Here is a 10,209-nt window from a genome sequence, read left to right on the forward strand (position 1 = left end):
GTATAGTAGCACATCATATGTAAATAGTAATACTTTGACTTTTTTCTCTTCAATTTGCTTCCCTTTGATCTCCTTCAGTTGTCTTATTGCTCTAGCTGGAATTTTAATTACTATTTGAACATATATGTAAAGAGTGGCCATCAAACAATATCTTTGCACCACCCTAGCCCTGCAGGAGATTCTAGAAGGAAAACTCCAACCCAATGAGGTCCACTACCCCCCAAGAAAACACATAATATAGTTAACTTCACAATAGCAAAACAAAAAGAAGAAAATCACACAAACACACTCTCACAAACAATACCACAATAAATGGAGCTAATAATCATTGGTCACTAATATATATCAACATCAGTGGACTCAACTCTCCAATAAAAAGGCACAGGCTAACAGAATGGATGTGCAAACAGGTTCCAACATTCTGCTGCACACAAGAAACATATGTCAGCAACAAAAGTAGACATTACCTCAGAGTAAAGAGCTGGAAAAAGACTTTACAAGCTAACAGACCCAAGAAGCGAACTGGAGTAGCCATCCTACTAACTAACACAATCTAATTTCAACCAAAATTGATCAAAAGGATCAATTCTCATCAAAGGAAAAATTCACCAAATAGACATCTTAATTCTGAATATCTATGTCCCAAATTCAATAGCACCTACATTTGTAAAAAAAATTGTTAAAGTGTAATTCACACAACAATCTCCATACATTAGTAGTGGGAAAATTCAACACCTCATTCTTACCAATAGAAACATAAAAATAAATAGAGAGGTCATGAATCAAATGGACCTAATAGATATCTATAGAACTTTTCACCCAACCACAAAAGAATATACTTTCTTCTCAGCACCACACAGATCCTTCTCCAAAATCAACTATATAGTCAGTTACAAAGCAAACCTTAACCAATACAAGGAAATTTAACTAACTTGTCCTTTATCAGATCACAATAGATTAAAGCTAGACCACCACAACAACAGGAATCACAAAAAGCCTACACACTCATGGAAGTAGAACAACTCCCTTCTCAATGACCACTGTGTCAGGGAAGAAATAAAGAAAGAAATTAAAGACTTACTAAAATTCAATGAAAATGAAGGTACAACATACCAAAACTTATGAGACCCCATGAAAGCAGTGCTAAGAGGAAAGTTCATAGCACCAAGTGCCTTCATAAAGAAGTTGGAGAGATCCCATACTAACAACTTAACAGCTCACCTGAAAGCTTTTTTTTTTTTTAAAGAAGCACACATACAAGAGATGTAGATGGCAGGAAATAATCAAACTCAGGGCTGGAATCAATAGAGACGATAGGAACAAAAAGAACAATACAAACAATCAACAAATCCAAGAGCTGGTTCTTCAAGAAGGTCTGCAGTATTGACAAACTCCAAGCCTAACTAACTAAAAGTGATAGAGAGACAAGTACCCAAATTATCAAAATAAGAAATGAAAAGGGGATATAATAACAGACAGCAACGAAATCCAAAGAATCATTAGGTTTTACTTGAAAAGCTTGTATTTCACAAAATTGAAAATTCTAGCAAAAATGAATGAGTTTCTTGATACATTTAAACTAGCAAAGTTAAATCAAGATCAGGTAAAGAGTTTAAATAGTCTTATAATGCTTAAGGAAATTGAAACAGTCATCAAAAATCTCCTAACCAAAAATTAAAAATAAAATAAAAAATAAAAAAGCCCAGTGCCAGATGGTTATAGCTCAGAATTCTACCAGACTTCCAAAGATCTAATGCCAATACTCATCAAAATATTCCACAAAATAAAAACAGAAGGAACATAGCCAAACTAATTTTATGAGGCCACAGTTACCTTGATACCTAAACCACACAAAACTCAAAAAAGAAAGAAAATTTCAGACCAATTTCCTTTATGAACATTGACGCAAAAATACTCAGTAAAATACTCACAAACCACATCCAAGAATACATCAAATACATCATCCATCATGATCAAGTAGGCTTCATCCCAGGAATGCAGGAATGTTTCAAAATAGGAAAATCCATCAAAGAAATCCACAAAATAAACAAGCAAAAAGAAAAAAAAAATCACATGATCATCTCATTAGATGCAAAAAAACCTTTGACAGAATCCAACACCCATTTATAATGAAATTTTTTGATAGTTCAGGGATACAAGGCACAATCCTAAACACAGTAAAGGCTATATAACAGCAAGCTGATAGCCAATATCAAATTAAATGGAGAGAAAGTCAAAGAAAACCCACTAAAATCAGGGACAAGACAAGGCTGCCCACTCTCTATTTCTTTAATATAGTACTAGAACTGCTAGCTAGAGCAATAAGACAACTAAAGAAGATCACAGAGATGCAAATCAAAAAGGAAGAAGTCAAACTATCTCTATTTGTAGATGATATGATAGTTTACATGAGTGGCCCTAAATAGATAAACACTTCAGGCAAAGTGTCTGGATACAAGATTAATTTGAAAAAAATCAGTAGCTCTCCTGAATACAAATGACAAACAGGCTGAGAAAGAAATTAGGGAGACAACACCCTTCACAATAGCCAAAATAATATAAAGTAGCTTGGTGTAACTCTAATAAAGACATATGTTATAAGAACTTCAAGTCTCTGAAGAAAGAAATTGAAGGAGATATCAAAAGATTGAAAGATAGCCCATGTTCATGGATTGGTAGGATTAACATAGTAAAAATGGTCAGCTCACCAAAAGCAATCTACAGATTCAATGCAATCATCATCAGAATACCAACACAATATTTTACAGACATTGAAAGAACAATTCTAAACCTCATATGGAGAAACAAAAAATACCAAGTATAGAAACAAAAATACCAAGTAGAGCTTCAAAAAGTCTATACAATAATAGAATTTCTGGAGGTATCTCCATCCCAAACCTCAAGATATATTACAGAACAATAGTAATAAAAACTGCATGGTACTGGTAGAGACCTAGACTGGTTGATGACTGAGTCATCAAAGACTCAGAAATAAATCCAAATACTTACAGACATTTGATTTTTAACTAAGGAGCCAAAACCAGACAATGGGAAAAAGACAGCATCTTAACAAATGCTCCTGGTCTAACTGGATGTCTACATGTAGAAAATGCACATAGATCCATATTTATCACCCTGAACAAAACTCAAGTCCAAGAAGATGATCAAAGGCCTAAAAATAAAACCATATACACCAAATCTAGTAGAAGAGAAAGTGGGGAAGAGACTTGATCTCATTGGCACAAGATACAGCTTCCTGAGCAGAACACCAACAATTCAGGCTTTCAGATAAATAGTTAATATGGTACATCTTGAAACTGAAAAGCTTCAGGAATGTAAAAAACACTGTGAATAGAACGAAATGACAGCCTATAGACTAGAAAAAGAATTTAAAACATTAAACACAAACAAACCAAATAACCCAATTAAAAATGGGGTACAGAGTTAAGCAGAGAATTCTCAACAGAGGAATCTCAAATGTCCAAGAAGCACTTAAAGAAATGCTCAACATTCTTAGTCATCAGGGAAATGCAATCAAAAACTCTGAGATTCCATCCTACATCTTTCAGAATGGTTAAGATAAAAACAAGTGACAGCACATGCTGGAGAGAATGTGGAGAAAGAGGAACATTCCTCCATTCCTGGTGAGAGTGCAAACTTGTACAACCACTTTGGAAATCAATCTGGCATTTTCTCAGGATATTGGGAACAGCTCTACCTCAATACCCAGCCATACCACTCCTGGACTTATACACAAAAGGTGCTCCACCATACAACAAGAATATTTGCTCAACTATGCTCATAGCAACTTTATTTGTAATAGCCTGAATCTGGAAGCAATCTAGATATCCCTCAACTGAAGAATGGATAAAGAAACTGGTACATTTACACAATGGAATACTACCCAGCTAATAAAAGCAAAGAAGTCATGAAATTTGGAGGCAAATGGATGAAACTACAAAAGACCATCCTGAGTGAGATAAACTAGACCTAGAAAGACACACATGGTATGTAGTCACTTATAAGTGGTTTCTAGCCACAGGGGACAGGACAAATATACTACAATGCACAGACACAAAGAACATAAGTAACAAGGAGGACCCAAAGGAGGATGTTTAAATCTCATTCAGAAGGGGAAACAGTGATTGAATAGATGTAACAAGGTAGGAGGAGCACCAAGTGATATGAGAGTCGAGATCAGACCCAACGACAGTGGGAGTGGGAGGACAGAAGATCTGCAGAGAAAAGAGGAACTGTGGGATGGGCCATCTCTGTGACAAGCTGGAGGCCTAAGTCAGCATAGGCTTCTGGGAAGATATGAGGGGACTCTAGTAGAAACTCATAGTAGCATGGCCCATAAAGACTGAAGAGCAAGAAACAGCCTGCATGCAGAGGTCAACCATCCATACAAAATGGCAGTGACCATGAGGAGAAGCTCAAAGGCTCTTTTAAAGGCTTCTAGGGCATCGCAAGTTGAGGGAAGAACTTCAAGGCGGAGTACTGAGATTTTACAGATGCTTTATTAGTCACACACTGGTCACACTTCACTCAGACATCCCGATATGTCTTCTAGTCTGCTGAGTACAGTGGCAATCTGGTTGATGGCTTCACAGGATTTGGTGTAATGGAAAAATTTCTGGTAGAGTATAAGAGTGCAGTGAAGAAGAAGCTAGCTGAGTCCAAATGTAACACCAACACAGGAATCAAACTGAAATTAGTTCATTTTTCTGAAGATCTTGAGAATGACATTAGTTTTCTTTCCTGAATATACCCATCAGCTCTTTGGGGGTGATGAACCCGCCTTTGGCTACAAGGGTGTGAAGACCTTGCTGTACTATACTGCTGTAACCTGTCAACAATGTTCCATGTTGAATATGTATCTAAAGTTGATGAGAACTTTGACTGTGTGGAGGCAGACGATGTTGAAGGCAAAATCAGACAAATCATTCCACCTGGGCTTTGCACAAACGCAAATGATTTTTTCTTTGCTGGAAAAGGAAGCCGATTTCAAGCCATTTGGAACCCTCCTCCATACATACTCAGTTCCTAGTCCAACAGGAGGAGAAAACTTTGTTTCATATATACAAGGCTTTCATATGTAGAGGCTTTCGAGAATATCATGACAGGCTTCAGACCTTTTTGATGTGGTTTATTGAAACTGCTAGCTTTGTTGATGTGGATGATGAAAGATGGCACTATTTTCTAGTATTTGAGAAGTATAATAAGGATGCAGCTACACTCTTTGTGACCATAGGGTACACGACAGTCTATAATTACTATGTGTACCCAGACAAAACCCTGCCACGTGTAAGTCAGATGCTGATACTGACTCCATTTCAAGGTCAGGGCCATGGTGCTCAACTTTTTGAGACAGTCCATAGATACTGCATTGCATCTCCTTCAGTTCTTGATATCACAGAGAAAGATCCATCCAAAAGCTATGTGAAACTGACTTTGTCCTTGTGAAGCTTTGTCAAGATTTGCCCTGTTTCTCCCGGGAACGGTTAATTCAAGGATTCAATGAAGATATGGCCCTACAAGCACAGCAGAAGTTCAAAATAAATAAGCAACATGCTAGAGTTTATGAAATTCTTCGACTGTTGGTAACTGACATGAGTGATGATGAACAATATAGAAGCTACAGACTGGATATTAAAAGAAGACTAATTGGTCCTTTTTAAACAAACAAACAAACAAACAAACAAACAGGGCAGAGAGATCTTGCCACGATGAGGAAATGCCTGAGATCAGAAGAGCTGACCAATCAGATGAAGCAGATAGAAATAAGTGTGCAACACAAGCAACTGGAAGAGCGATTTCGGGAGCTGGTGGAGGACTACCAGCATGTCATTGAGTGACTCGCTCAAGAGTGAAGCCCCTGTTACCCAGGATACCTGCAGATTTCTGTGCATTGTGCTGTGAAACCTCTGAGGACCCTAAAGTTATCTATGTTCTCCTTAGTGGAATATTTCCTTCTGAGAGAGTGTATATTTTAAAATACTGTTGAGAGTTTATGAACATATATTGCATTAATAAAAGATGGCTTGTGAAATAAAAAAGACTGAATAGCACTCCCCCTAACTATACTCCCCGTAACCTCCTCTTAGTGTTGGGAGGAGGAGACCAATCCACTCACAAAAACGTGGACTCAAAATCTATCCTGACTACAAGATGTACATGGATAAAGAAAGAGCAGAGATCGATGGAACATTCAACCAATGCCTGGCCCAATCCAGGACCCACCCCATGTGAGAGCGCCAACCCCAGACACTATTAATGAAACTCTATTATGCCTGCAGACAGGCACCTAGCAGAGTTGTCCTCTGAGAGATTCCACCTAGCAGTAGTTCAAAACAGATGCTGAGAATCACAGCCAAACATTAGTCGATGCATGTATAGGGAATCTTGTGGAAAAGTGGGGGGAAGGAGAAAAGGACATGAAGGAGACAGGAGCTCCACAAGAAGACCAACAGAGCTAACTAAACAGGTCCCAGAGGGGCTTCCTGAGACTGAACCATCAACCAAGGGCCATGCATGGACTGGACCTAAGCTCCCTACACAGATGCAGCTGATGAGAAGCTGAGGCTTCTTCTGGGTCCTCTAGTAATGGGAACTGGGCTGTCTCTGACATGGAGTATGTTGCCAGCTTTTTTATCACTGCACCCTGGTGGGACTGCCTTGCCAGTCCACAGGGGGAATAGGACACACTAAGTCCTATTGAAAATTGATGAGCTGAGGTGGATGGGAAATGGGATTCCCCTTTTCTCAAGAAGAGGGGAAAGAGATGGGTAGGGATGGAGGGTGGGACTGAGAGAAGAGGGATGGGCCCATGACCATAATGTAAAGTGAATAAATAAATAAATAATGAACAGTTATAGGCATGCTGTTAATTGCCATTATAATTTTGAAGCATGTCCCTTGTATCCCTGATGTCTCCAAGACTTTTATCCTGAAGGGTGTTGGATTTTTGTCAAGGTATTTTCAGTGTCTAATAAGATGATTATTATTTTTTCTTTCTTTCAGTTTTCTTATTTGATGGATTACATTGATTGCTTTTTGTATGTTGAACCACACCTGTGTCTCTGGGGTGAAGCCTATTTGATCATGGTGGATGATCTTTTTGATGTGTTCTTGGAATTGGTTTGCAAGTATTTTATTGAATATTTTTGCATCTATCTTCACAAGGAAAATTGGACTGTAATTATTTTTCTTTGTTGAAATTTTGGGTGACTTGGGTATCAGGATAAGCATGACCTCATAAAATAAACTGGACAATGTTACTTCTGTTTCTACTTTGTGGAATAATTTGAGGAATAGTAGTGTTAACTCCTCTTTGAAATTTTAGTATAATTCTGTGCTATAATTATCTGGTCCTAGGCTTCTTTTGGTTAGGAGACTTCCACTGACTGTTTCTACTCACTAGTGGTTATATATGCATATTTAAATTGTTTATCTGATCTGGATTTAATTTTGATACGTAGCATCTATTGAGAAATTTCTTCATTTCTTTTAGATTTTTCAGTTTGGTGGAGTACAGGTTTTCAAAGTATGCCTTTGTGATCCTCTGGGTTTCCTCTGTGTCTGATATGTTATGTCTAACTTTCATTTTTGATTGTGTTAATTTTCATATTTCCTCACTGTCTTTTAGTTATTTTGGAGAAGGCCTGTCTTATTGATTTTCTCAACAACAACAACAACAACAACAACAACACCCAATTCTTTGTTTCATTGATTATTTGTGGTGGTCTTTTCACTTCTATTTTATTTATTTTAATTCTCAATTTGATAATTTCTTGCCATCTCCTCTTGGGTGTGCTTCCTTCTAATTTTTCTAGAACTTTCATGTGTACTAAGTTGCTAGTACAAGATCTCTCCAATTCTTTTTACATAGGCACTCAGTGCTATGAACTTTCCTCTTAGTACTGCTTTCACTGTGTCCCATAAATTTGAATATGTTATAAATTCATTTTCCTTGAATTCTACAAAGTCTTTAATTTATTTCAAAATGTACTTATTTTTTCATTCAGTAGAGGCTTGTTTAGCTTTCATGAGTTTTCTGTTGTTGATATATGGCTTTAATCCATGGTGGTCTAATAGGGTGCAGGGACTTATTTTAATTTCATGCATCTATTGAATGTTTGGGGGTTGGTCTGGTTGCTGCCTAAATGAGCAAACTTATGTACCCCGAAGTGTTTGTAAGCTTGCCTAAAAATTTATTCGTGTTTGACCAATAAAAAGCCAACACACCCAGGCAGGCCAAATGGGATAAGCATGGCTAAGGTTCCCAGGCTTTGGGAACAGAGAAGTTCTTGGGAAGGGAGTCAGTCAGAGATTGGAAGAGGATCTTGAGAAGAAGGAGATAGGAAGAGGAGAACCGGCCATGGGTTAGGTCGAGAAGCAGCACATGGCTGGTGTGGATGGAGAATTCAGCCCAGATGATGAACATTAGCAATCATTTGGGATTATGGATGGGAGGTAGCTCAATAGGAATTATTAGAAGAAGATGGCATGGGATTTTGGCAGGGAGATATAAGAAGTAGATCGGGTGATTAACATCTGCCCTGCCCCAGGTGAACTAAGGCTATCTTAAAGTATAACAGGTGTGGGTGTTTTCATTGATTACTAGCAGGTTAGAAATTATCACCATAATAATTATAAGAGCTAATAATAAACACTTATTAGGCCATACTTTTAAATTAGCCACAACAATGTGGACGGTGGTGGCTCATGCCTTTAATTCCAGCACTTGGGAGGCAGAGGCAGGAGGATTGCTGTGAGTTCAAGGCCAGCCTGGTCTACAAAGTTAGTCCAGGACAGCCAAGGATACACAGAGAAACCCTGTCTAAAAAAAAAAAAAAAAAGAAAGAAAGAAAGAAAGAAAGAAAGAAAAGAAAAGAAAAACTAAATTAACCACAACAATTGAGAATTGCTTTGTGTCTAAGTATGTGATCAATTTTAGACAAAGTTTCATGATGTGCTGAGAAGATCGCGATGTTGGGTATATTTCTTATATGCAGCAGAAGGATGGATCTTGTTTCTTTACATCTACTCTCTCAATCTGTGTCTTTTTACTGGGGAATTGAGGCTATGGTATTAAGAGATAACAATGACCAATTATTGTTCATTCCTGTTATTTTGTTGTTGTTTGGGTGGTCTCTCTCTCTCTCTCTCTCTCTCTCTCTCTCTCTCTCTCTCTCTCTCTCTCTCTCTCTCTGTGTGTGTGTGTGTGTGTACCTTCTTTGGATTTTGCTGGTGTGAAATTATTTATAGCTTGTGCTTTTTTGTGGGTATAGTTAATTTTGGGGGTGAAGTTTTTCTTCTAGCACTTTCTATAGGGTTGGATTTATAGATAAATATTGATTAAATTTAACTTTGTCATGAAATATCTCCTTTCTCCATCTATGGTGACTGAAAGCTTTGCTGGTATAGTGATCTCAGACACATCCTTGGTCTCTCAGAGTCTGCATTACATCACTTGCAGCCCTTCTGGCTTGTAGAGTCTCCATTGAGAGGTCAGATGCAATTATAATAGGTCTGCCTTCATATGTTACTTGGCCTATTTCCATTGAAGCTTTTAATATTCTTTCTTTGCTCAGTATGTTTTAGCATTCTAATTATTATGTGGTAAAGGGACTTTCTTTTCTGGTTCAATCTATTTGGTGTTCTGTAAGTTTTTTTTCTTTCCTTTTTAAAATATTTTTAATTTTTTCACTTTACATTCCAATTTTAGGTTCCTCCCTTGTCTCCACCTGGTTCCATCATCCCTCTCTCATCCCTTCTCCCCCTTCCCCAAGTCCTCAGAAAGGGAGAGCCCTCCTCCCTTATCACCTTACTCCAACCTGTCATGTCTCAGCTGGACCTCCTGAATCCTCTTCCTCTGTGGCTTGGGAATGCCATGAATCCAGAAGGAAGCGATCAATGAGTAGAAACCAGAGTACATGTCAGAGGCAGCTCCTGCTCCCCATATCACGGGACCCACAAGGAGACTGTGCTGCCTATCAACAGCATCTGAGCAGGGGGATCAATGTCCTCACCATGGGTGCTTCTTGGTTGTAGCATCAGTCTCTGCAGACCCAGCCCACTCCCAGTCCATATTTGTTGGCTCCATTGGTCTTCTTGTGGAGCTCTTGTCTCTTCCAGGCCCTTTTATCCCCCAACTCTTCCATAAGACTCCCTGCATTGCACTCCAAAATTTGGCTGTGAGTCTTA

General features: G+C 38.2%; 1 pseudogene; it reads left to right on the plus strand.

Moving 5' to 3' along the window:
- Positions 1-1,552: 1,552 nt before the first annotated feature.
- On the plus strand, positions 1,553-6,038 carry LOC127199613 (histone acetyltransferase type B catalytic subunit-like; annotated as a pseudogene).
- Positions 6,039-10,209: the final 4,171 nt, after the last annotated feature.

The sequence above is a fragment of the Acomys russatus genome, chromosome 15 (genome assembly GCF_903995435.1).
Source record: "Acomys russatus chromosome 15, mAcoRus1.1, whole genome shotgun sequence".
NCBI classification, from domain to species: Eukaryota; Metazoa; Chordata; class Mammalia; order Rodentia; family Muridae; genus Acomys; species Acomys russatus.